We start from the raw sequence: 26,919 nt of genomic DNA, 5'->3' as shown, positions 1-26,919 counted from the left end.
GTCGGTACATACAGTAGTGTGTGGTGGGCTGCGCTCGCCGCGGTCTTAAAGGGGCAGTCCTTTATTTTAGTTGATACTGGGGCATGGATTCTCAGGATTGCAAGTTTCCTCCCACCCTGGTGGGGGGCCAAGGGGCTGCTGCATCCCCCGAGGGGGCTGATCTGGCTGCTGTTGTAGCGAACTTGGCTTCTCAGGTGCAGATGCTAATGGCTGATCGATCCGCAAAACGGCCCAGGCTATCTATTTCCTCTGATTCAGGGGGCGATGGGGCTGCTATGGCTTGAGTGCCCTTCTCAGGGTCTCGTTCATCCCTGGACCTTGTGGGGTCTGAGGGGGAGGCTGAGGTAGGAGTTGATACTTCTCCCCCTGGCTCACCTGAAGAGCTTGCACTCATGGATGAGTTGATTACTTCTATCAAGGAAACACTGCGTCTGCAGGATGAACCAAGTCCTCCTGCTTTGATGTCCTCTAATGGGACGCAAAGGAAACGCAAAGCAGCGCAGACTTTTCCCTGCCCTGCGGAATTTCAGCGCGCTGTTGATGAGCAATGGCGCAATTTAAAGAAGCCCTTTACTGTGCCAAGTAAGTTCAAGCTGCGTTATCCATTTACACCCACCACTGATGAGCGTTGGTGCGTGCCGCCTCAGGTGGATCACGTGGTGGCGGTTTTGAATAAATCTACTGCGATTTCTGCTGAGGATACCCCGGTGTTCCGGGACCCTACGGACAGGAGATTGGAGTCTCTGGCCCGTCATGCTTATACGGTTGCTGGTTCTATGCTGAAGCCTATTTTTGCTTCCATTATGGCAGCCCAAGCTATTGCGGATTGGACGCAGGTGCTCAGGTGCACCCTGGTGGCTGACTCTACTCCGCCGACAACATTGGCTATGGTGGATCAAATTCATCAGGGTGTCATGTATTTGTGCGATGCGGACTTGGATTTGGTCCCTTTGGCTGCACGCCTCTCCAGTGTAGCGGTGTTGAACCGTCTCCTGATATGGCTGAAATGTTGGTCGGTTGACCAATCCTCTCGCAAGACCCTAGCTAATCTTCCCTACGCGGGATCTCGCCTTTTTGGCGAGTCTTTGGATACTCTGATTAAGGGAATTTCCGGGGGTAAGGGCACTCTCTTACCCCAATCTCACAAGAATAAGTCGGTTCGCAGTAAGAAGAATACCTCGTTTAGGCCCTCTCAGGGGTCCTTTCGTGCCTTTCGGTCGCAATACAAGGGCAAGTCCTTCAAGGGCCAAGGCTCCCAGAAGAAGCCGTGGGCAGGTAAGCAGAAGTCCGGCCAGTCCGGGTCCGCTGCCCATGCCAATTCGGCCTGAAGGGGCGCCCTCACCCGGTTCTGGGGTGGGGGGACGTTTGCTCGGTTTTCTTCAACCCTGGCTGGCCCGCATTCGGGACAGGTGGGTTCAGGAAATCGTTCGATCTGGATACAAGATCGAGTTTCTCTCTCGGCCGGCGGGCAGATTTTTCCCCTTAAATCTTCAGCTGTCTCCGGAGCGTTTGCAGGATCTGCACCTAGCGGGGCGGGACCTGCGGGCCCAGTGAGTGGTAGTTCCGGTGCCTCATCAGGACAGATTTCGGGGGTTCTACTCCAATCTGTTCACTGTGCCCAGAAAGGAGGGCAAGGTACGTCCGATTCTGGACTTGAAAGCTCTGAACCGCTTTGTGCGGGTTCGCAAGTTCCGCATGGAATCCCTGCGATCGGTGGTGGCTGCCCTGGTTCCGGGGGAATTCATGGCCTCCATCGACTTGAAGGATGCGTACCTTCACATCCCCATTTTCCAGGGTCACCAGAGGTACCTTTGTTTCGCCATTGCGGAGGATCATTACCAATTTGTGGCGTTACCCTTCGGTCTCGCTTCGGCTCCGCGGGTTTTCACCAAGGTGCTTGCGCCGGTCCTGGCTTTATTGAGAGCCCAGGGCATCTCTGTCTTGGAGTATCTGGACGATATCTTGCTTTGGTCTGCGACCAGTCAGGGCCTGGTGAACGAACTGTCCACCACGATGCAGACTCTGCAGGAGTTCGGTTGGACGATAAACTTTCCAAAATCAACGTTGTTTCCGTCGGTTCGTCTTCCTTACCTGGGGATGATCCTGGACTCTGTTCAAGCGAAGGTCTTCCTGCCGGAAGACAAGCTCCGGACACTTCAGGACGAGGTCAGGTCCCTCAGGGACACTCAGTGCTCGTCCCTCCGGACGTGTATGAGGTGTCTGGGATTGATGGTCTCGGCTTTCGAGGCGATTCCCTTCGCCAAGTTTCACACGCGGGGTCTTCAGGCGGAGATCCTGGCCAGGTGGGACGGGCGTCCGCAATCTCTGGATCTGCGGATTTTGTTGAGCTGCCACACCCGAAGGGGTCTTTTGTGGTGGCTCCAGTCCCTGGCGGTGTCGGGGGGGCAAGTCCTTTCGTCCTTTGTCGTGGACGGTGATCACCACGGATGCCAGCCTGTCGGGCTGGGGTGGTGTTCTGGGCGTTCTGTCCGCCCAGGGAAATTGGTCGGAGGAGGAATCCTCCCTTCCGATCAACATTCTGGAATTGCGAGCGATAAAACTTTGCCTTCTGCATTGGTCGGAACGGCTTCAGGGCCGTCCGCTTCGGGTTCAGACGGACAATGCCACCGCGGTGGCCTACATCAACCATCAAGGGGGCACCAGGAGTGCCCATGCGGCTCGGGAAGTAAACGACATTCTGTCGTGGGCCGAGACGCACGTCCCAGCGATAACGGCTGTGCACATTCCGGGAGTGGAGAACTGGCAGGCGGACTATCTGAGTCGCCAGACCCTGGACCAGGGAGAGTGGTCCCTTCACCCGGATGTCTTCCAGAAGTTGTGCGCGAAGTGGGGTCTTCCGGATGTGGACCTGCTCGCGTCTCGTCTGAACAACAAGGTGGAAAGGTTCGTGGCAAGGAAGCGCGATCCGCGGGCGGACGCCCCGGACGCGTTGGTGGCGCCCTGGCATCAGTATCGTCTGATGTATGCCTTCCCTCCAATTCAACTGTTGTCCAGGTTCCTTCGCAGGTTAACCTCGGAACCGCATACGGTGATTCTGGTGGCACCGGACTGGCCTCGCCAGTCTTGGTACGCAGCCCTCGTAAATCTGGCAGTCGACGCTCCGTGTCGTCTGCCGCTTCGGGAAGACCTTCTGTCGCAGGGACCGATATTCCATCCTGCTTTACAGTCGCTGGCTTTGACGGCATGGCTGTTGAGAGCCAGGTCCTGAGGGATAGGGGTCTCTCCCCTGAGGTTGTCCCTACTTTGATTAAGGCTAGAAAAGCTTCTTCCGGTAAGATATACTACCGGACTTGGAAAGCCTACTTCGCTTGGTGTGAGTCCAGGGGGTATTCCCCTCGCTCATACTCGGTGTCGAGAGTGTTGGCTTTCCTCCAAACTGGAGTGGACCAGCGTTTGGCGCTGGCCACGATTAAGGGTCAGATTTCTGCGCTGGCCGTTCTTTTTCAGCGCCCAGTGGCGTCTAATTCGTTGATTCGCACCTTTGTTCAGGGGGTGCGACACTTGGCCCCTCCTAGGAGGGAGCCTTTGCCTCCATGGGACTTGAACCTTGTTCTGTCCGTGTTGCAACATGCTCCTTTTGAAAAGATCAGGGAGATCTCGTTGTCTCTATTGTCCAAAAAGGTTGCCTTTTTGGTGGCTAGAACTTCGGCTCGTAGGGTGTCGGAGCTGGCGGCTTTGTCCTGCAGCTCTCCCTACTTGGTGATTCACTTGGATAAGGTGGTCTTGTGACCTAACCCTTCCTTTCTTCCGAAGAGGATCTCGAAATTTCACCTGAATGAGGACATTGTCTTGCCTTCGCTTTGCGCGAAGCTTAAGCATCCGCAGGAAGTGGCTTTGCATGCTTTGGATGTTGTTCGGGCGATCAGGGTTTACCTGTCATCGACTAAGTCCTTTCGCAAGTCGGATTCCCTATTTGTCCTTCCAGAGGGACCTCGGAAGGGCATGGCGGCGTCGGCTGCTACCATTGCCAAATGGATCAGACAGACAATTGTGCAAGCCTATGCTTTGAGGGGGAAGGTTCCTCCTTTCCCTGTGAAGGCGCACTCTACCAGGTCTCTGAGTACGTCTTGGGCCTATCGTCATCCGGCTTCTGTGGCCCAGGTGTGTAAGGCGGCGACTTGGTCGTCTGTTCACACCTTCTCCAAATTTTACAAAGTGGATGTTCAGGCATCGGCAGATGCTTCCTTTGGCCGTAAATTTCTTAGTGCGGCAGTGCCTTAGGGTCCCTTGTTTGGGCCCTTGGCTGTTGGGGTGTTTTTACCCCTGGGTTACTTGTTCTTCCTGGGTTGTTGCTCCTGTTGAGCACGTTTTTCCTGTTGCCAGGTTGGTTCTCTTACTTTGGTAAGGTTCCTTTCTCTGATGTGGGTACTGCGTTGCTTTATGTGTGGCTGCGTTTTTTTTCCACCCCTCATGTCTACACTGCTCTGGGAAGTCCCATTGGTGAAGATTATGAAGGAGCGGCGACTGTCGGAGGACTTAAGAGAAAACTGAATTTTTGTAAAATCTTACCGTAAAATTCCTTTCTCTGAGTCCTCCGACAGTCGCCGCCCCCCCCCCCTCTTTTGGGGTTTATGTACTCTACTGCTATGCTACCAAAACTGAGTTGAGAATGCTGGAAGCAGGGAGGTATTGACTGAGGGGACCGCCCCCTAGGGGTGTGATATGCTAAAAGCTTTGATATTAACAAATCTTGTTGCCTAGCTACTCCTACGGAGCAAAGGTCAATTACCCATTGGTGAAGATTATGAAGGGGCGGCGACTGTCGGAGGACTCAGAGAAAGGAATTTTACGGTAAGATTTTACAAAAATTCAGTTTTTTTGTAAAGAATCAACAAGTGGGACACAATCATGAAGTGGAACGAAATTTATTGCATATTTCAAACTTTAACAAATAAACGGAAAAATTGGGCGTGCAAAATTATTCAGCCCCCTTAAGTTTATACTTTGTAGCGCCACCTTTTGCTGCGATTACAGCTGTAAGTCGCTTGGGGTATGTCTCTATCAGTTTTGCACATCGAGAGACTGAAATTTTTGCCCATTGCTCCTTGCAAAACAGCTCGAGCTCAGTGAGGTTGGATGGAGAGCGTTTGTGAACAGCAGTTTTCAGTTCTTTCCACAGATTCTCGATTGGATTCAGGTCTGGACTTTGACTTGGCCATTCTAACACCTGGGTATGTTTATTTGTGAACCATTCCATTGTATATTTTGCTTTGTTTTGGATCATTGTCTTGTTGGAAGACAAATCTCTGTCCCAGTCTCAGGTCTTTTACAGACTCTATCAGGTTTTCTTCCAGAATGGTCCTGTATTTGGCTCCATCCATCTTCCCATCAAATTTAACCATCTTCCCTGTCCCTGCTGAAAACAAGCAGGCCCAAACCATGATGCTGCCACCACCATGTTTGACAGTGGGGATGGTGTGTTCAGGGTGATGAGCTGTGTTGCTTTTACACCAAACATAACGTTTTGCATTGTTGCCAAAAAGTTTGATTTTGGTTTCATCTGACCACTTCTACATATAAATCGATGCAAGTCTGAGTGGAGCAAGTGTGAGACAACTTGTGAACCAAACAATGGCATTAATGAAAGACCTATCAAAAGGAAGGCTTCACGGACGCTGTAGAGGGCTCAGCTAACCATTTGGACCTTATCTTCTATTTTTTGACAGCCTCTATGAGCATAGGTGTCTTTAATAAAGAGGCAACCTTTTATTTACCATGTGTTTCCAAAAAGAAAGGGACAGAGGAAAGGGCTTTTTCCAGTGAAGCGCAATGATCATCCTGGCATAGAACAGGAGCAATTGTTTAAGTTTGGTTGTTCCACAAGACCTAAAATACAAATGGACGTGGATTACTGTAGGGATATTGCACTGACCAGATGGATGAGAGCTAATACGTCCTCCAAGAACCCTGACGATGACTCGTCCGGTTCAGAAAATACGGGCAAAGTCCCCCGGAGGTCCTCCCCACAGCCAGCACTCAGGAGAAGAGCTGAAGTTCATTTTGTGCAACCTGTATAGTATGCCCAATGGTTTAAATTGGAATAATCTGTCTCATAGCGAAACCAATGAACGAAAGGGAGAGTCCCATCTATCATCCCAGTTGTCATCGTCGAGATCTGGGATGGCACGTTGCCATCTGGCCCTGAATCCCTCTAGGACAGGCAGGGATACTGGCATCAAATGAGAATATAATCGAGAAGTGGGTATCACTTGAGGGCCAGAGTGGGAGAATTGGCTATTAAAGGCATGGGAGAGTTTGAAGTAACAAAATGAATAGGTCTCTGAGATTTTTAATTTGGAGGGTAGTAAAGATAAGGGAGCGGTTAAATGTAATCTGAAGAGACAAGGACTCACTGCTCAAGGTGGTGTAATTGCCTGATGACTCACACTGGTGCATGCCCCGGCTCGCCTCCGTGAAAACTTGATAAAGGAAAAGGAATTGGCAGCACTCCAGGTTGAGTCAAAATCCAGATTTATTGACTGGACATCCAAATTATGACAATCGTGACAAGGTAGACGCGTTTCACACACTGTGTGCTTAATCATTATCCTATGACTAAGCACCAGCTTGGGTGCGAAACGCGTTAGCTGCCAGTGTCCTCTCCGCTGTGGTATGATCATCTTTCATGTATTTCTGCATTTTTGTTACTTCAATAAAAGACTAATTTTTTGGAGTGCTGCCATCCAGTCCATTTCTTCCATATGCGTCCAATTCTGGACCTCAAGGCTCTGAATCACTTTGTGCTGGTACAGAGGTTTCGAATGGAGTCCATTCGCCTGGTAGTGGGACCAAGGGGACTTTTTGGTCTCTATTGATATCGAGGACGCGAACCTGCACATCCCCATTTACTCTGGACACCAGCGTTTTCTTTGCTTCGCTATAGAAGCGGAACGTTATCAATTTGTGGCGTTACCCTTTTGGTCTCGCTTCCGCCCCCAGGGTCTTCTACAATGGCTACGGTATTGGCATTACTGTGACAGCGGGAGATTGTAGTCCTGGGGTACCTGGATGATCTCCTCTTAAGAGCAGACTCACATTCAGTCCGATTGGGCGACTTGACAATCACTATACGCACTCTGCAAGAGTTCGGTTGGAACGTCAATTTAAAAAAATCTGCTCTGGTCCCATCTTCAAAGCAGGATTATCTGGGTCTGACTCTAGACCTCAGCTTCGGTGAGGGTGTTTCTTCCCCCAAGAGAGCTGCAAAAGTTGCAGAAGGCGACTCGCCTGCTGTTCTCCAGCAACCTGTCCTATCTGTGGACATGCATGTGAGCCTTAGGTCTGATGGTGTGGACCTTTCGAGGCGGTTCCGTTTGTTCAGTTTCACATGAGACCCTTACAAAGAGAAATTCTTGTCAATTGGAACAAAGATCTAAAATCCTTGGACACTATGATCTGGTTGAGTCAGAGCACCGGGAGTGCTTTTCTGTGATGGCTTCGCTCGTTGGCCTTACACCAGGGCAAATCCTTCCTTCCATTGTATTGGACTGTGGTAACCACGGGTGCCAGCCTATCCGGCTGGGGAGGAGTGCTTGGAAAGCCTATGTGTCCTGGGGTCCTGGACCGTGGAGGAGTCCAGACTGCCGATCAATATTCTGGAACTCCGAGCGATAAAGCTTTGCCTGAGTCACTGGACGAATCGTCTGCAGGATTGTCCAGTTCGGCTTCAACCAGGCAATGCCACGGCTGTGGCATTGGTGGCTGAGATCCTGAAATGGGCAGATATTTTTGTTCCAGCTCTTTCTGCCGTGCATATCCCAGGAGTGGAGAACTGGCAGGCGGATTACCTGAGTGGTCAGGCATTGGATCAGGGGGAATGGTCCCTGCACCTGAAGGTGTTTCACCTGCTATGTGTCCGGTGGGGGACACCCCACGTCGACCTGTTAGCCTCTCGTCTCAACAAGAAGGTACAGAGTTTTGTAGCCAGGTCTCGGGATCCTCTGGCCGACGCTACACACTCTGGTGGCTCATTGGGGTCAGGATCAGCTGATTTATGCGTTCTCCACTGAAGCTCCTGCCGAGGATTCTGCTTAGAATAGAGGTGGAAGGGATTCTGGTCATTCTGGTGCCCCCAGACTGGCCTCGCCGGTCTTGGTATGCAGATCTGGGAAGGTTGGTCGCCGATGCTCCTTGGAGACTTCCTTCAGGGAAGATCTGTTGTCTTAAGGGCCGATCTTCCATTCTGCTTTTACAGTCGCTGGCTTTAATGGCTTGGCTGTTGAAAGCCATGTGTTAAAGGACAGGGGTCTTTCTGACTCAGTGATTCCTACACTGTTGAAGGCTGGAAAATCTACCTCCAGGAAGATCTATCATCGTATGTGGAAATTGTACATCTCATGGTGTGAATCGCTGAAGGTGCATCCTCGCTTTTTTTCGGTGGCTAGGATTTTGGCCTTTCTCCAAAGAGGGGTTGAACAGCAGTTTGCCTTGGGTACTGTCTGTTTTTCAAAACCCTCCCTTTGAGAACATTAGGGAGATTCCTCTGTTTACACTGTTACAGAAGGCAGCCTTTTTGGTGGCTATTACCTCTGCTCGCAAAGTATCTTAATTGACGGTGCTATCCTGCTGTTCACCTTATCTGGTGGCCCACAGAGATAAAGTGGTACTTCGACCTAATCAGTCGTTTATTCCTAAGGGATTGTCTACGTCTGCTGCGAACATATCCAGATGGATAAGGCAGACGGTGGTACAGTCTTATTCACTCAAGGGTCAGGTTCCACCTTTCCCTGTGAAGGCGCATTCTACTAGGGCGCTGAGTGCTTCTTGGGCCTTTCGCTGTCAGTAATACAAGTTTGCAAGGTGGCAACTTGGTCATCTGTGCACACGTTCGCAAAATTCTATAAATAAGATGTGTTGGCATCCTCAGATGCTTCTTTTGCCACAAGGTTTTGCAGGCTGCTGTTTGAAAACAACTTTAGTCTCTTTGAGGGTGTTTGTTCAGGTGAGCTCCAATTGTTCCTTGTTGAGCTCCATGTTCACTGGTTGGCTAAAGTTTTAGCCTTTTTGGGAATTACGTTCATTTTCTGTGTTGTTTTCCCACCCCTCATGCAAATACTGCTTTGGGAAGTCCCAATGGTCAAGAATTATATGTAGCTGCGTCTGTCAACGAACGATAGAGAACTGGATTTTTTACTTACTGTAAAACCCTTTTCAAGTTCATTGACAGACGCAGCACCCGCCCTACTATCTTGAGTTGGATGGGATTTTTCCTCTAAACACTGCTTGCAACTAAACTGAAGCCAATAGCAGAGTGTGGGTGTATGCCTGCAGGAACGGTTCCATAGGCATGGTAAAGCTTTTTTCCTGCCTAGTGTTCTACTCCTGTAGGGGGCAGCATAACCCAATGGTCAAGAATTATATGGAGTTGCGTCTGTCAAACTTCAGAGAAAATAATTTTACGGTAAGTCAAAAATCCAGTTTTGTAAGGCCCCCGGCATAATTTAGAAATGGATCATCCGCATGCAATGCCACCCTCTCCTCCAGCCAACTAACACGCAGTCCCTTGATATGCTGGGAAGTAGGAAGAGCCTCTGGCACTGGCTCGATGGCAATGGCAAATAGGGCTGGAGAAAGAGGGCAACCCTGCCGGGTGCCTCTGGATAAGGGGGGGGGGTTCCAACAGACCCACCACCCCCTCCCCCCAAGCTTAAGAGTGATGTGGGATGTTTGTATAGAACCTGTAGCCATTTGATGAAGACCAAAAGAAAGACAATTCTGCAGAGTACCTCCCACAGGAAAGGCCACTAGACTAGCAAGGCCACCACTCTGGAGCCCACGTTGAGATGTTGGGCGTGGATATGGTGGTATATTCTCCGTAGGTTGATGTCTGTCGCTCTTTGGGCCTTGAAACTAGTCTGGTCTGTCTCGATGACAGTAGGTAAAATGGGTTGCAAATGTAGTGTAAGTATTCTAAAGTCGATGTTGAGGAGTTCAATTGGCCTACAGGAGGCACGATCATTGGGTGGTTTGTATATCAGGACAACATGAGCATGGCTCATGGAGGCCGGGAGAGCTCCCTCTGTCAAGCATTGGGAGTAGAGTGAGGCCAGAATGGGAGCAAAGAGGTCCCCGTGGGCTTCATAGAGTTCAATGGCGAGACCCTCTGGACCCAGGGATTTCAAACATGGCACCTCATGGCAGAGAACTCTGAGGATCTGAAAAAAAAAAAATTGTTCCATCCAGTGAAGGGAATCCTTAGGGCGTTCGCATACAAAGACATTTTGGACAATTTCATGCTCCCAACATTGTGGGAACAGTTTGGGGTTGGCCTTTCCTGTTCCAACATGACTGCACGCCAGTGCACAAAGCAAGGTCCATAAAGACATGGATGAGCGAGTTTAGGGTGGAGGAACTTGACTGACCTGCACAGCGCAAGGTCTCTAACATCCACCAGCTCCGTGATGTCGTCATGGAGGAGTGGAAGAGGGCTCCAGTGGCAACCTGTGAAGTCCTGGTGAACTCCATGCCCTAGAGGGTTAAGGCAGTGCTGGAAAATGATGGTGGCACACAAAATATTGACACTTTGGGCCCAATTTGGACATTTCCACTTAGGGGTGTACTCACTTTTGTTGCCAGAGGTTTAGACATTAATGGCTGTGTGTTGTTGTTTTGAGGGGACAGCAAATTTACACTGCTATACAATCTGTACACTACCTACTTTATATTGTAGCAAAGTGTAATTTCTTCAATGTTGTCACATGAAAAGATGTAATAAAATATTTCCAAAAATGTGAGGGGTGTACTCTTGAGAGATACTGTGTGTGTGTGTGTAATATATATATATATATATATATATATATATATATATATATATATATATATATCTCTATCTATCTATCTATCTATCTGCAAGAAAAAGTATGTGAACCCTTTGGAATGATATGGATTTCTGCACAAATTGGTCATAAAATGTGATCTTATCATCATCTAAGTCACAACAATAGACAGTTGCAGTCTGCTTAAACTAATAACAAACAAAGAATTAAATGTTGCCATGTTTTTATTGAACACACCATGTAAACATTCACAGTGCAGGTGGAAAAAGTATGTGAACCCTTGGATTTAATAACTGGTTGAACCTCCTTTGGCAGCAATAACTTCAACCAAACGTTTCCTGTAGTTGCAGATCAGACGTGCACAACGGTCAGGAGTAATTCTTGACCATTCCTCTTTACAGAACTGTTGCAGTTCAGCAATATTCTTGGGATGTCTGGTGTGAATCGCTTTCTTGAGTTTATGCCACAACATCTCAATCGGGTTGAGGTCAGGACTCTGACTGGGTCACTTCAGAAGGCGTATTTTCTTCTGTTTAAGCCATTCTGTTTTACTTCTGTGCTTTGGGTCATTGTCCTGTTGCAACACCCATCTTCTGTTGAGCTTCAGCTGGTAGACAGATGACCTTAAGTTCTCCTGCAAAATGTCTTGATAAACTTGGGAATTTTTCCTTCGATGATAGCAATCCGTCCAGTCCCTGACGCAGCAAAGCAGCCCCAAACCATGATGCTCCCACCACCATACTTCACAGTTGGGATGAGGTTTTGATGTTGGTGTGCTGTGCCTCTTTTTCGCCACACACAGTGTTGTGTGTTTATTCCAAACAACTCAACTTTGGTTTCATCTGTCCACAGAATATTTTACCAGTACTGCTGTGGAACATCCAGGTGCTCTTGTGCAAACTGTAAATGTGCAGCAATGTTTTTTTTTGGCCAGCAGTGGCTTCCTCTGTTGTATCCTCCCATGAAATCCATTCTTTGTTTAGTGTTTTACGTATTGTAGATTCGCTAACAGGGATGTTAGCCTTTGCCAGTGACTTTTATAAGTCTTTAGCTGACACTCTAGGATTCTTCTTCACCTCATTGAGCAGTCTGCGCTGTGCTCTTGCAGTCATCTTTACAGGACGGCGACTCCTAGGGAGAGTAGCAGCAGTGCTGAACTTTCTCCATTGTTAGACAATTTGTCCTGCCGTGGACTGATGAACAGCAAGGTTTTTGGAGATACTTTTATAACCCTTTCCAGCTTTATGCAAGTCAACAATTCTTAATCGTAGGTCTTCTGAGAGCTCTTTTGTGCGAGGCATCATTCACATCAGGCAATGCTTCTTGTGAAAAGAAACCCAGAACTGGTGTGTGTTTTATGGGGCAGGGTAGCTGTAACCAACACCTCAAATCTCATTGATTGGACTCCAGTTGGCTGACATCTCATTCCAATTAGCTCTTGGAGATGTCTATGTCTAGGGGTTCACATACTTTTTCCACCTGTACTGTGAATGTTTACCTGGTGTGTTCAATAAAAAACATGGCAACATTTCATTCTTTGTGTGTTATTAGTTTAAGCAGACTGTGATTGTCTATTGTGACTTGGATGATGATCAGATCACATTTTATGACCAATTTGTGCAGAAATCCATATCATTCCAAAGGGTTCACATTTTTTCTTGCAGCTGTATATACAGTTTTGGTAATTTATGCAATAGCTAGTCTGTCGAATGTCCTGCACATTTCTATCAAGTATGGCTTGTTTCAGTGTAAATTAACAAATTAACTGTATTTTATTTGCTAAGTAAACTTAATTGATTTGATTTGTTTTTTGCAGGTCTGATCTAATCTTTACATCGTTATTCAGAGATCGGGTGAACACTGTTTACATGCTGAGGATAGCAGGTATGTGTTGTGTACGGAACTACCAACCCACTTTATGGCTGGAACTTTTAGGGCGCATGCACACTGCAGTTTAAAAAAAAATAGAGTGCTTTTACAGGCATTTTGGCTTTTTCTCTGCCTTAAAGCTGGAAGAAGCTTGTGCTTTTATATGCTCTTTCATGTGGTTTTTTTTTTTTTTTTTTTTTTTTTTTTTTATTGCATGTTTTGTGAGCATAAGCATGTTTATTTTCTTTTTTTTTTTTTTTTTCCCCACAAACCTTCCCCTAACTAATTTTTTTTTTTAACTTTTTTTACACATTTTTGTGTGCTTAGTCGTCTTTTCTGCTCTAAAGCTCCTCTCAAAAACGTAAGTTTGGTGGGATTTTTTTCTGCCTGCAAGCACATATGCCTGTAAACTCCAGAAAAAGCCATAGTGTGCCTGGACACATATGCTAAAATGAAGGGGAGTTTCCAGGCAGAAAAAAAATTAGAACTCAAAAGCCTGTAAGAGCAGCTTCTTTGAGAGGCAGTGTGCAGAAGCCCTAACTGGATTTTTTTTTTTTCTCTATGGCACTTAACTGAATTTTCTTGTGTTCTGTTTCTTAACCAATTACTACTTAAGTATCCATGCCATAAGTCATGACTGTAGGTATTAACAAATAAAATGGGTCTTTGAAATCAAAGGCCTCATTCATACATGCACCAATCCATACACCCATGTGAAGGGCCATCTTCACTTGCACGTAGTGCACAGGTGTCTAGGGCAGACAGCAAGTTTAAATCATTGACCTGCTGCACAGACCTGCCCCGATCTCCCAAGCTCAACCCCGACTGTACATCAATATGGTTCCAATGCATGGATCAGCTCTGCTTTTTTGTGTGGATTTTTTTTTTTTTTATCTTTCATAAAAATAGATGTATCAGATCCCCATGGTCCCTCAGACATCTAGTGCACAGGGCATTGTCACGTCTACCCATTCTATGCAATCGTGCAGGAGTATAGTGAGCCCTGTGGAGTATATACAACGGAGACAGCCTTTGTGCCACATTCAAAGAACTCGCCTGTACCGCCTGCAAAGCTTCCCCCCACTGCTCTTCCTCAAAAGATTCAACATCCCGCTCTCAATCGGCAATCATACGTAAAGGGTGTTGATCTAGAAGGGAACCCAGTAACAATGAGTAGCAGTGTGATATGAACCCTTTAAGAGAGTCCACTTCTGGCATAAAGTGAAAGACAGGGGTGGGGACTGCACCCATATATCCACCCCTCCCTGGGCTCTAACTGCGTGCCTAAGCTGCAAATAGTAAAATTTACTTCATGTATATTGGTAGGTGATATGATTCCCTCAGGTCATCAAAGGACCTGAGGGTGCCATTGCAAAGGATTTCTTTCAGGAGGGTAACACCAGGCGACTGCCACCTAGCCCCGTGGGGCACCTTGGCCAATTTAGAATACCTAGAATTGTTCCAAATTGGGCTGAAACTAGTAAATCCTACCATCTGTTGAAGCTGCCAGGCTTTGTTCCATCTATTCTGGATAAGATTATACGTGGGAAAGAGTTTATTCGATTTGCTGTAGACTTGGGATTCCAGAAGAGCAGCCAACCCACCTGGGCCCACTGTATGGGTCATAAGTAGGGCAGCGGACTACCCCCCCCCCCCCCCCCCGCATCCCATGGACCTGGCTATATGCTGCAACTGAGATGCCAAATAATAAAGCCATGGATTTGGAAGTGCCAGCCCCCCAAGATCTTTTGGTCGCTGGAGATACTCCAGCTTGATCCTAGGGTTCTTAGACAGCCATAGAAGGGACCTAAAAATAGAATTAATGATACAAAATATTGTCAGAGGTATAACCACCGGGCAATTATGAAGACTATTTAACAGCTGTTGCATAAGGATCATTTTGATTAGGTTGGCCCGGCCTGCTAACGACATGCGAAGCCGGGACCAAACCCTAACTTTTTCTCGAAATTTAACCAACAAGGGGGTCACATTAAGGCCTACAAAATCTAGCAATTTAGGAGTAATCTGTATACCCAAATATCAGAACTCCTCTGACACGGGAATACCCGTATCAGATAATGACCTGCCAACAAGTGACTTGACAATAAACATCAATGAGGACTTCGTACGGTTAATCAAGAGGCCAGATTAAGAGCCAAAGTCCGTAATAACGGACATTGCCTCCACCAAGGACTGGGACGTGTCTCCTAATAACATCATGGTGTCATCTGCATAAAGAAGGATCTTTTCCTCCACTATACCATACCTAAAACCCCACCATCTTCTTGTTGTTCCTAATAAGGGCGGCAAGAGGCGCTATAGCCACCGCAAATAATAGCGGGGATAGAGGGCATCCCTGTCTAGTGCCCCTATATAATCAGAATGGTGAGGACACGCGCCCATTTTCCCTAATAGCTGCCTCCGGTAAATAATACAAAAGTTGAACCCAGGAGATATATTCTTCCACAAACCCAAATCTACGCATGATGACCCACAGGTAGTCCCACTCCACGCTGTCAAATGCTTTTTGTGTATCCAAAGACAGTAATGCACGATCGCCGCCTTTGTGCACTGGAGATTGCAGGTTCAAATAAAGTCTGCGAAGATTAATCGAGGTAGACTTCTGGGGCATAAACCCAGCCTGATCTGAGTGGACAATGGAAGCAATCACCTTATTCAAACGTAGCGCCAACACTTTCGCTAATATTTTGTCACTTTGTAATAGTGATATAGGTCTATATGATCCCGGGTCCAGCTTGTCCTTGCATGGTTTTAAAAGGAGGATAATATTGGCTTTACGCATTGAGGGAGGCAGTCGCATGGTCTGTTTCGCCTCCTGAAAAACCTCCAGGAGATGTGGTAACGTCTCCTCTGAATATATCTTATAAACTTCGATCAGGATTCCATCCTCACCCGGGGCCTTAGTGTTAGGAAATAAAGAGGTGGCATGTTGCAACTCCTCTAGAGTCAGGGGGGCATCTAAAAGTTCCCTCTCCAACTCAGAGAAGGGACACCAATGGAATAGCCTCCACATATTCCAGCAGGTCTATCTCCGAGTGGGCCTGTCTTGACTGATACAATGTAGAATAGTATGATACTAGAACTTCCATAATGGCATCCGGGTAGCTGACCACCCTCCCCCCGCTCCCCTTTAAAGCACCTATAGGGGGAGAGGACTGATTAGAATGGGCAATTCTAGATAAAAGGCGGCCTGTACACTCCCCTTCCTCTTAAAACGCCTGCCGATTAAAAAATCGCTTCCTTTCATCCCCAGCAGTGTTAATACGCAGGAGAGCCTCTTGCGCCACTACCCAGCTATCACGATTGATTTCCGAGGGGTCAGCAATAAACCGAGTCTCCAGGCGACCAACTAATTGCTCGGCCTGAACCCCCTGCGCAGCTGTATTTCGTTTAATGGACTGAACCTCAGTTATAAATAGGCCCCTCATATACGCCTTAAAGGCATCCCACCTAATACCCAAAGCACCCTCTCCTATATTCACTTGCCAGTACTTCTGAAGCTTAGTTCTCACTTTATCATGGGACGGGAACAAATTTAGCCAAAGAGCATTCAGTTTCCATGGTGCCCTCCGCAAAGTGGCACTAGGTCGCACCTCTAAGTACAAGATGAGTGGGGAGTGATCTGACACCTCAGTCCATATCTGATATTGTAGACATATCAGCGCATCCGTGGAGCAAAGGTACAGGTCAATACGGGAAAGCGACATATGAGTTTTGGAAAAGCAAGAAAACGCCTTTTCGGTGGGATACCCAAGTCGCCAAGGATCTACCCATCCCATCTCCTCAGCAATTTTAGCCAGGATCGTACGGCCCGTGCCCCAGCCGCAACAGAATATCTAAATTGTTGTCACATACACAGTTAAAGAGTCCCCAATGATTTACAACGGGACTTCAGGATGTTTCATCAAATATGCCACCAGTTCCCGAAGGATTCCACTATGGAAAAGTAGTGGCACATGGGTGAAAGCCAATATGCAATGCACAGTGTATAGTTTACAATATAAAAAAACATATCTCCCTTCCCCATCCACCTTAGAGTGGTGTTCCTGATAATCCAGGGATCTGTGGATCAACACACTGACACCCCCCCCCCCCCCCTAGAATAGGAGGTATGTGTAGAGGGATATACCCACCCTACCCAAGCAAAGTGTAAGCAAGACTGAGAGTCCACAGTTAGATGAGTCTCTTGTAGTGAACAAATGGCCGGTAGATGCCTCCGGAACACAGAGGAAACCATTGTGCGTTTAAGCGGGCGTTCAAACCTCTTACATTCCATGATACCACTGGTAATGATGTCATGATTGCTGGAATGCAAGCATTGCAGTAAAACGATGGGGCCTGAAATACAGGTCCCATCCTGTCACCATCAAATTGCAAGGTATATAATAAAAGGGAGTATATCCATCTATGCATGGAAAATATCCGAGGCAGGCCTCGGTCAGACTCACAACTGTAATGGCCATCAGGACCAATAAACATAACCTAAAACAAATATCTTCAAAGGTGCTAGGGGGAATGTGCCCCGGGCTGCAAAGCAAGCCCTTAATCACAGGGCCCAATTCACCCAGCACCAAAGCAATCAAGACTGGAGAATTCTCCAGCACAAGCTGCACCTCATTTTTCCGAACTACCAAACCCAGCAGTTGCATATCAAAGACAAAATGTTAAATAATTAAGCTATATGAAAAAAAGAAAATAATTTAATCAAAGGTCCATGGAATGGTCAAATCCCCTGAGCTCAAAAAATATAGAAAAAATAAGTAAAATTACCCATCAGCAGTACATGAAAAAAAAATAAGAATTCACCACTTCAGCCTGCCTTTTAGTTCACAGTTGTAGATATGCCTACTTCAACCATCACCCTCAGGTGGAGGTGGACGAGGGCGCAGGAGATGGTCATTACGGTCAATCCAGATGGAGGCCTCTGTAGGGTTTTCAAAAAAGTGACTCTGGCCCCCCTGCAGTAATCCTCAGTTTAGCTGGATATAGCATGGCATATATCACCTGCATTTGCCTCAAGCGTTTAACTGCCGAGAACATTGCTCTACTCCTTTGGATCTCCTACAAGAAGTCTGGATAAGATGAAACTCTTACTCCATTATATTGCACATCACGGCGTTCTCTTGCGAGACGCAATACAGTCTCTTTATCATTGTAGTTAGGGAGACGTGCAAGCATAGTACGAGGGGGGGGGGGGGGGGCGGCCCGGTTGCAGGGGGCGAGAGGGGACCCTGTGAGCCCTCTCAACTGCATATAGAGGGGAAAAAACATTTTTACCAAAGATGTCAGTCAACCAAAGTTCAATGAACCCCGTGGGGTCCCTGCCTTCAACCTTTTCCGGGAGACCCACAATCCTGAAATTATTTTGCCGTAGGCGATTCTCTGTCTTCAGCCCTTGCTTCCAGAGCCCTAGTCAACCGAGCAGTGTCCTGAAAATCCTTGGTTAAAGGATGTAGCTGATCTTCCAAATCACTTATCCTGCTTTCAGCCGCAGTTGTGCGTTTGCTGACCTTCTGCAGATCCTGACAGATCAAGGAGACTGCTTCAGTCAAGTTATCAAATTGGGCCTGTAAATGATCCACAGAAGCATTGCACTTTTGGATTGCCCGAAATATATCAGCAAGGGTGGGCTGCTCAGTGTCCCCGGGGTCCCCATCCTGCAGCCCCACTGCTGTAGTATCAATAGTGGTGTCCATGGGCTCGCTCCCTCCCTGTACTGAGGGCTCCACTGGGCCCAAATCATGCACCGCCCCCGCACTCACCTCCTTCCCCGCTGGAATGGGGGATTTCTGTGTAAAAAAACGCTTGTCACGTTGCACTTCCTTGGTAGATTTAGGCAGCTTACTGACTTTGCTGGAACTCGCAGGCTTGTCTCCTTTGATGGACTTCTGTGATAGACTCAGCGTGACGGCTTCTTGGATTCCTGGCATTGTGGCTTCCTCCCGCTGTTTGTGGCGCCGCATCACCCGGTAAACAGACAGGTAAAGACTGCTGGACGTCTGCCAGGCTATCTGGTATCGTGGCTGCAGCGTAACCCGGGTGTGGGACCGGGAAGAGGATCAGTTTAGATGGATGCCGGCGGGAGCTCTGTGAGACACGTCTGCTCATATGCCGCCCTTGGCTACGCCCCCTCCCCGAACCAAGGGCTTATTCACCCGAAGTTATGGGGTGGTAAAACCACGAGGTTGAGCCATTTTTACCACCAACTACTCCCCCCTTTAGCTGCAGAGGCATCAGTCAGGGTTGCACATATGCTGTAGCAGCAGCTGCAACTTTACCCCTCCAGGTGAATTGGGTTGCGCAACTCCTCACAACCGTGTGCATTGCGCGGTGTTGCTGCATTTAGGAGGTTACAACCAGAATTGAGGAGGCAACATTGAGTCATTAAAGCGGAGTTCCACTCTTTTTTTAAACTTAGCCACATTGTAATGGGCACCCACAGTGGTGTAATGTTTGGCTGCTTATTTGGTGAAATGCCGTAAGGAAGTACCTTTTTCTCATTTATCTTCCCTGTGACGTCCGGTTGGGGCCGCCTAGGTGACTACGTCATCAGCCTGGCCTGTTGATTCCTGGGAAATCTACGTCATTGATCCTAGAAGTCACGAGATTTTCTGATCGGAACAAAGCGTGCCCGCATTTTCATTGCGCAGGTGTGTGATCGCTAGGTGCATCCCTGGGGGGGTATCTTGGAAAGCTTGCTAATGTCCAATCACCTGAAGTTACAACATATAGCTCAGGGTCTATGAATACTTTGCCTATTTTTTGTACTGTACTCCAAGATGTGGAATTTAAAGGGCCAATATTCCTTTTTCAGTTTGGATAGACTATTAAAGTATTGAAATCCCTGCTGGGTTTTTATTGCTGTCTTTGCTTTGCTGGGTAAATTCAGCCTCTCTATTTCATCTGTTACCCACTATCACCAATGCAGAAAGCAAAGGAAAAATCAAAATGTTGAGTTGTCACCTGAGCAGTAATAGAAATCCATCATCAAGGACACTTTGCAGTGCCAACTGTGTAAGGGCTCTTTCACACGGCCGCTCCGTGTGTCCGCAAATCATCCTATTTTTTTGCGGATGATTTGCGGACATAATGTAAGTGAATGGCACTGCGGATGTCAGCGGAATACCATCCGCTGACATCCGATTTTCCTCCTTTCAGTTCTGTTACGTTTTTTGGAACGGAACAGAACCCTATTTTTTCATCCGTGTAAAAAACGTAAAGGAAGGAAAATCGGATGTCAGCGGTGTCATCCGCTGACATCCGCAATGCCATATACTTACATTATGTCCGCATATCATCCGCAAACGGATGGGATGATATGCGGGCACATTTAATGTCATCCGCTCCGTGGAAAAAAAAAAAAAAAGTCCCGCAGCGGAGCTCTCACACGGAGCGGCCGTGTGAAAGAGCCCTAAGAGTAAATATCTCCCTTTTGAAAGGATGTCTTTTCACTTCTGGTTGTGTCTGCAGGACAGCAGCAAGTAAAGGAAAATCTCTACAATAAGATACAGAAGGCCAAAAGAAATATAGGTTTTAGCTATTACTCTGCTTTTAAATGGAAAAAAAAGAAATGACTAGATATTCTGTAAGCAGGTGACCCTTCATAAGTCAAAGGTGCACCAGCAGAATGAACATATCCTAAAATAGATTTCAGACAAACACTTTTAACAAGGGGACCCCCCCATATCCTGGACCCCCTCCCTATGTGAATGGGTATGGGGTACATTGTAACCCTATCCATTCACCCCTTAAAAGGCAGTGTATGTAAATGACAGGAGACGTTTTAACCACTTAAGCCCCGGAGGATTTGGCTGCTAAAGGACCAGGGGTTTTTTTGCGATTTTTTACTGCGTGACTTTAACGGACAATTGCGCGGTCGTGCGACGCTGTACCTAAACGAATTTGACGTCCTTTTTTTCCCACAAACAGAGCTTTCTTTTGGTGGTATTTGATCACCTGTGCGATTTTTTGATCACGCGCTATAAACAAAAAAAGAGCGTAAATTTTGCAAAAATAACAATATTTTTCACATTTTTTTATATGAAATTCCCCAAAAAAAAAAGTAAAAATCAAAATTTTTTAACATTTTTCGGCCAATTTGTTTTATGCTACCTATGTTTGGTAAAAAAAATCGCAAAAAGCGTATTTTGATTGGTTTGCGCAAAAGTTATCGCGTTTACTAACAAAGGGAAAGATTTTTGTCATTTTTGGTGTTTTTTTTTTTAACGCGTAATGGCGGCGATCTGCGATTTTTTTTTCGGTACTGCGACATTGCGGCGGACAGATCGGACCCTTGACTGACATTTTTGACACTTTTGGGGGTACCAGTGACATTACTGCAGTAATCAGTGCTATACATATGCACTGTTACTGCAAAAATGACACTGGCAGGGAAGGGGTTAACTTTATTGGACAGGGAGGGGTTAAGTGTGTCCTAGGGGCGTGCTTTCTACTGTGTAGGGACATTCCTATTGGTGTAAAAGCAAAGATCAACCGTTCTACATAGTAGAACGGACAGATCTTCACTTTTACACAGGGAGAACTGACAGGCAGCTTGTTTACACAAGCTGCTCTGTCTTTCTCCCTTCACAGCAGCGATCGCAGTGTGACCGGCGGACATCGAGTCCGCCGGTCACACGCACTGACTTGTCTGTGAACGAGCCGCGGCGGGCGCGCGCCCGCCCGCGATAGGCTCGCAAGTCAGTGACAGGCGAGTGACGTACCGATACGTCACTCTGCCTGGCCGGGGCTGACCGCCGCAGTATATAGTCGTGCGGCGGTCGGCAACCGGTTAAGAAGTTTATTAACCACTTAAGCCCAGGAAGATTTTACCCCCTTGCTGACCACGGCCTATTTTGCGATTCGGCACTGCGTGACTTTAACGGACAATTGCGCGGTCGTGCGACGATGTACCCAAATGAAATTGACGTCCTTTTTTTCCCACAAACAGAGCTTTCTTTTGGTGGTATTTGATCACCTGTGCGATTTTTTTTTTTTTTTTTTTTTTTTTTTTTTTTTTTTGGTCATGCGCTATAAACAAAAAAAGAGCGACAATTTTGCAATAATAATATTTTTCACATTTTTTTTATATGAAATTCCCCCAAAAAATGTAAAAATCAAAATTTTTTTAACATTTTAGGCCAATTTGTTTTCTGCTACATATGTTTGGTAAAAAAATTGCATTTTGATTGGTTTGCGCAAAAGTTATTGCGTTTACTAACTAAGGGACAGATTTTTCTCATTTTTATTATTTTTTTTTTTTTTAACGAATAATGGCGGCAATCTGCGTTTTTTTTTTTTTTTTTTTTTTTTGAGGCACTGCGACATTGCGGCGGACAGATCGGACCCTTGACTGACATTTTTGATACTTTTGGGGGTACCAGTGACATTACTACAGTAATCAGTGCTATACATATGCACTGTTACTGTAAAAATGACACTGGGAGGGAAGGGGTTAACTTTATTGTAGAGGGAGGGGTTAAGTGTGTCCCTAGGGGCGTGCTTCTAACTGTGATTGGATGTGGCTGTGTGTGTAACAGCAGAGATCAATGGTTCTACACAGGGGAGAATGACAGGCGGCTGTGTTTACATTAGCCTGCCTTTCTCCCTCTCCACACGACGATCGCGAGTGACCGGCGGACATCGGGTCCGCCAATCACACGCGCGGGCTGCTTAGGGAATGATCGGGGGCGCACCTTCGGCGGCAGGCGCTCGCCCCCTATTGGCTCCCAGGCTAGTGACGTACCGGTACGTCACTTTGCCTGGGAGGGGCTGACCGCCGTCGTAAGTAGTCGGGCGGCAGTCGGCAAGTGGTTAACCTCCCTGGCGGTATGATTATTTCAGATTTTAGGGGCTAAAAGTGGTACCACTATTTTGCACGGAAATCTGTTCTGTACATTTTAAAACTCACCTTCCCCTGCGATCTCCCGCTGTCCTCCACCCGCCGTCCTCCCCCTGTCCTGCTGTCCTCCCGCTGTGTGCTCAGCCGATGCCGGCACCTGTCTACCGATTCCCTTCCCTGTGAGCGTTGCGACGCAGGGGGGGTTGAACCAGCGGCAATTTCAAAAATGAAAATGACTAAATAACATTATATAAAGTTGTGATCCTAACGGATTACACTGTATCATGCCATTTCACCACAGGATTTCACCTGGTGACTTTTTCAGTGCCCTGCCTGTGCTTTTCCTGTTCTTTGTGCCTGGAAAATTGAGAACGACCATGGCGTCCAAAAAGCGTTCTTTTTTCGCAAAATCGCTTTTGGAAGAACTGGAAAACAGCGACGGCGAAACTGAGTTAACGTATTTATCGGCGTATAAACACGCACAGGCGTATAACACGCACCTCATTTTAAGAGTGAAATTTCAGGAAAAAAAAGACACACTACGGCCCCCCAAAGGCAGTAGTGTGCACTGATTTTAAAGTGGACCAGAGTATCAAAAGAAGTCTGCCAGGGAGGAGTAAAGAAACACTGCAGTGTTTCTTTGCTCTCCCCCTGGCAGACTTCTTTTACTCTGGTCCACTTTAAGATCAATGCACTTGCAGGGAGGAGGGTCAGCTAGTGTATGTCTATTAGCTCCCCCTCCCCCTGTCAGGCAGCGTCTGTCTTTGTGTGCAGTACTTGTCACATATTTGTACTTTAAAATGGCATAAAAACTACTTGTACCTGACGGGTACAAGTTCAGTCAATTCTCTCCTCCTTAGCAATGAAACTATCACGAGTCTGCAAACTCTTGCGAGCAGTGCAGAGCGTTACCGTGGTTGCGCTCTGGCGGCCACGAGAATTCGTCTGCTGTGACATATTCCCCTGTAGCAGAGGAAGGCTGCCGGAGGCCTGGAATGCGAGCCGTTCAAGATTACCGTACATCCATTTGCCTTAGAATGTGTGACATGTTCTCCTGCAGCAGAGGAAGGCTGCCGGAGGACTGCGCCGTTACAGATGACATCCACTCGCCTTACATTACGCCTCTATGGGGTATGTACTATGGGTTCTTAACATTATATTGGCGTATAACACGCACACATCATTTGCCCCCTATTTTCAGGAGAAAAAAGTGCGTGTTATACGCGATAAATGCGGTACGTAAGAACTGAGCGACAGCGATTTATGGGAAAATTCGTCATCCGGTACGGAAAGTGACGACAGTGACGATTCTGATGTGTTCCTGGCACATAGCTCCATTGGAAATTGTGAAGAATCATTCACAATTCGCAAATTCCACAAGCCATGTGCCAGAAAGAGACATCAGAATCGTCGCTGTCGTCACTTTCCGCACCTGATGACGAACTTTCCCACGAATCGCTATCGCTCAATTCTTCAAGTAACTCAGTTTCGCTGTCGCCGTTTTTTCCAGTTCCTCTAAAAGCGCTTTTGCGCAGCAAAAAACGTCTTTTGGATGCCATGGTCGTTCAAAATTTTCCAGGCACAAAGCACTGGAAAAGTATTCAGGTGCAATCCTGTGCTGAAATGGCATGATACAGAGTGATCTGTTAGGATCACAGCTTTGTATCATGTCATTTGTGTATTTACACTTTTGAATTTGCCACCGGTTCCACCCCCCCCTGTGTCTCAACGCTCTCAGGGAAGAGAACCAGAAGGCAAATGCCAGCAATCGGCCCTGCACAGAGCGGGGAGAGAGTGCGAGGACGCTGAGGAGGACGGCGGGGGATCGCAGGGAAGGTGAGTAACATTATGGGGTAATCCCGAGTGTGGCTCGGGGGTACCACTTTTGGTACTAAAAATTAACCCAGAGCCACACTCGGGAATACTGCCAAGGAGGTTAAAAATCTTCATCTGGTCTTCTCCGCTCTTTTGCCCTCCGCTCTGGTCTTCTTCCCTCCGCTCTTCTCCCCTCTGGTCTTCTTCTTTCTCTGCTCTTCTTCCTCTTGTCTTCTCCCCTCTGGTCGTCGTCTTCCTCCAGTCCTCCCCCGAGGATGTCTCCGGTGATCATGCCGGCTCCGGTCCATGCAGCTTATTATATAGCCATTAGGGGCGTAGCCTCCCGGTGACGTCACCCAGAGATCCTGCCCGCTTATGCCACAGATGGCGCCATCTGTGACCTAAGGGAGCAGGGTCTCCGGGTGACGCCACCGAGAGGCCACGCCCCGAATGGCTATATAACCAGCTGCATGGACCGGAGACATCGTCGGAGGAGGGCAAAAGAGCGGAGAAGACCAGATGAAGATTTTTTATAAACTTCTTAAAACGTCTCCTGTCATTATTTCCATACACTGTCTTTTATGGGGTGAATGGGTAGGGCTACAATGTACCCCATACCCATTCACATAGGGAGGGGGTCAGGGATCTGGGGGGCCCCCTTGTTCCCGCGTTGTCGGGAAGAGGCCCTTGTCCTCATCAACATCATCCTGATCCGACTTGTGATGCGACTTCCATTCAAATCAATGACGGCTCCTAGGCAACCATTGGTTTTGAATGGAGGCAGAAAAAACGCTGCTAAAAGCCGAGGTGGCCAAACGTGCAATAACGCCAATGGAAAAAGCTACTAAAAGCAAGTTTTTACAGCTGCTTCTTCCTGCCGTTAGAAGTGGCTGTGCAGCTTGTTTTTTCTGACGCCCTGTGTACATGGGGCCTTACTTCTCTAGAAAGCTGTGCTCCTGTGGCCACCTGGGCTCATCCTAAGGAAGTGTAAGCAGCTAACCCCCCCCCCCCCCAGCTATTTGCTTCTGGCTGTGAGTATTTAACCAGTCCTAGCTTGAGAGAGGCTGCATTTCAGTGCCCATCTCCCCAGCCGACTGGCTTTAGGTCCATGTTCCTATCACATTTTCTTATAAAGGTCAGAGAGGCCACCATGTCTTTGACCATAGTTATTCAATAGTAATAGGAAAGACTGCATATTTGTAAGCCAGTAAACCAATCTAAGCTTTGTATACCATATATACTCGAGTATAAGCCGAGTTTTTCAGCACATTTTTTTTGTGCTGAAAACGTCCCCCTTGGCTTATACTCGAGTCAAGGAAAAAAAAAAAATTCCTGTCCGCTCCGTTTAAGGTTTAAAAATGGCGCCGCCCGTCGCATACATGTCACCGCACACGCGCCGCCGCCGCTCATGTAATTTCGGCTATTCCCGGCGCCGCTCGGGAGAGGCCGGGAATAGCCGAAAGTATACGAGCGGCGCGTGCGCAATGACGTGTCGGCGCCGGGCAGCGCCATTTTTTAAAATGAAGGCGCCTCTGGAACAGGTAAGTGAAACAGCTTCACTACCTGCCATGGGCTGCGGGCACACTACGAGGGATGCAGTGCTGCGGGCATGGTCCACATGTACCATGCCCACAGCACTGCATCTCCTGTAGTATGCCCACAACCCCGGATCCTCTTGTACCATGCCAGTGCCCTGCATTCTCCTGCACCGTGCCAGTGCCCTGCATTCTCCTGCACCGTGCCAGTGCCCTGCATTCTCCTGCACCGTGCCAGTGCCCTGCATTCTCCTGCACCGTGCCAGTACCCTGCATTCTCCTGCACCGTGCCAGTCACCCTGCATTCTCCTGTACCATGCCCGCCGCCCTGCATTCTCACCCTAGGCTTATACTCGAGTCAATGATTTTTCCCATCTTTTTGTGGTAAAAGTAGGGGTCTCGGCTTATACTCGGGTCGGCTTATACTCTAGTATATACGGTAAATTATTATTCTTTCACTCTTCGCCTTAAAAACAGTCATGGGTAAATTGCTTTGGACTGTGCATTTTGGGAGGAAAATCCGTTCTAGGTTACAAAGGCATGAAAAATATGCTTTTCCAACCATAGCTATTTGTTCTCATAGATACTTTATAAAGTGAAGGGTTTGGGTGTTTTAAGAATTCATTGTCGCTTACTGTGAAACACAAAGTATAATTAAAGTACAATTAAAGGCTCTGTATGACTGTAAACAAGTACCAAATACAGTTACTATTGATGTACAAGCCCCCTAAAACAGAAATGTACCCTTTCCCTTCCCTGACTGAACCAAATGCTCCTTTCATTCATTTTTGTCCCACATGCTCTCCATTCCAGACAGCTCACAGTGGGATGGTTTCAGTGACAGGCAGTGCTGTCGGTCCAAAAAGCAGTGGGCTAGACTAGGTGTGGCCAGATTCTGATTGAAAAGCTACAGGAAAAGCAGCTCATGGGCTTTGCACTGCTGCAGTTTCGATTTTTCGCTTCACAGCACAACACATATGATACCCCATGTCGTTTTCAGGCAATACCGCCTCTAAATGCACCTATTCTATTCTTTATTAGG

The 26,919-nt window shown here is 47.4% G+C and overlaps 1 protein-coding gene across 1 annotated transcript in view; it reads left to right on the top strand.

The window, feature by feature from the left end:
* The window catches only part of RAP1A (RAP1A, member of RAS oncogene family), a 171,621-nt gene that overhangs the window by 32,502 nt on the left and 112,200 nt on the right, over window positions 1-26,919 (top strand). The window contains exon 2 of the mRNA XM_082244866.1: window positions 12,613-12,680. The gene's annotated coding sequence lies outside the window, so the exon portion shown is untranslated. The remainder of the gene's footprint in view (window positions 1-12,612; window positions 12,681-26,919) is intronic.

Source organism: Pelophylax lessonae (genome assembly GCF_965119305.1).
Source record: "Pelophylax lessonae genome assembly, chromosome: 2".
Lineage (NCBI taxonomy): Eukaryota > Metazoa > Chordata > Amphibia > Anura > Ranidae > Pelophylax > Pelophylax lessonae.
Note: the sequence above shows the minus strand (reverse complement) of the source record. Positions and strands in the feature narration are given on the sequence as shown.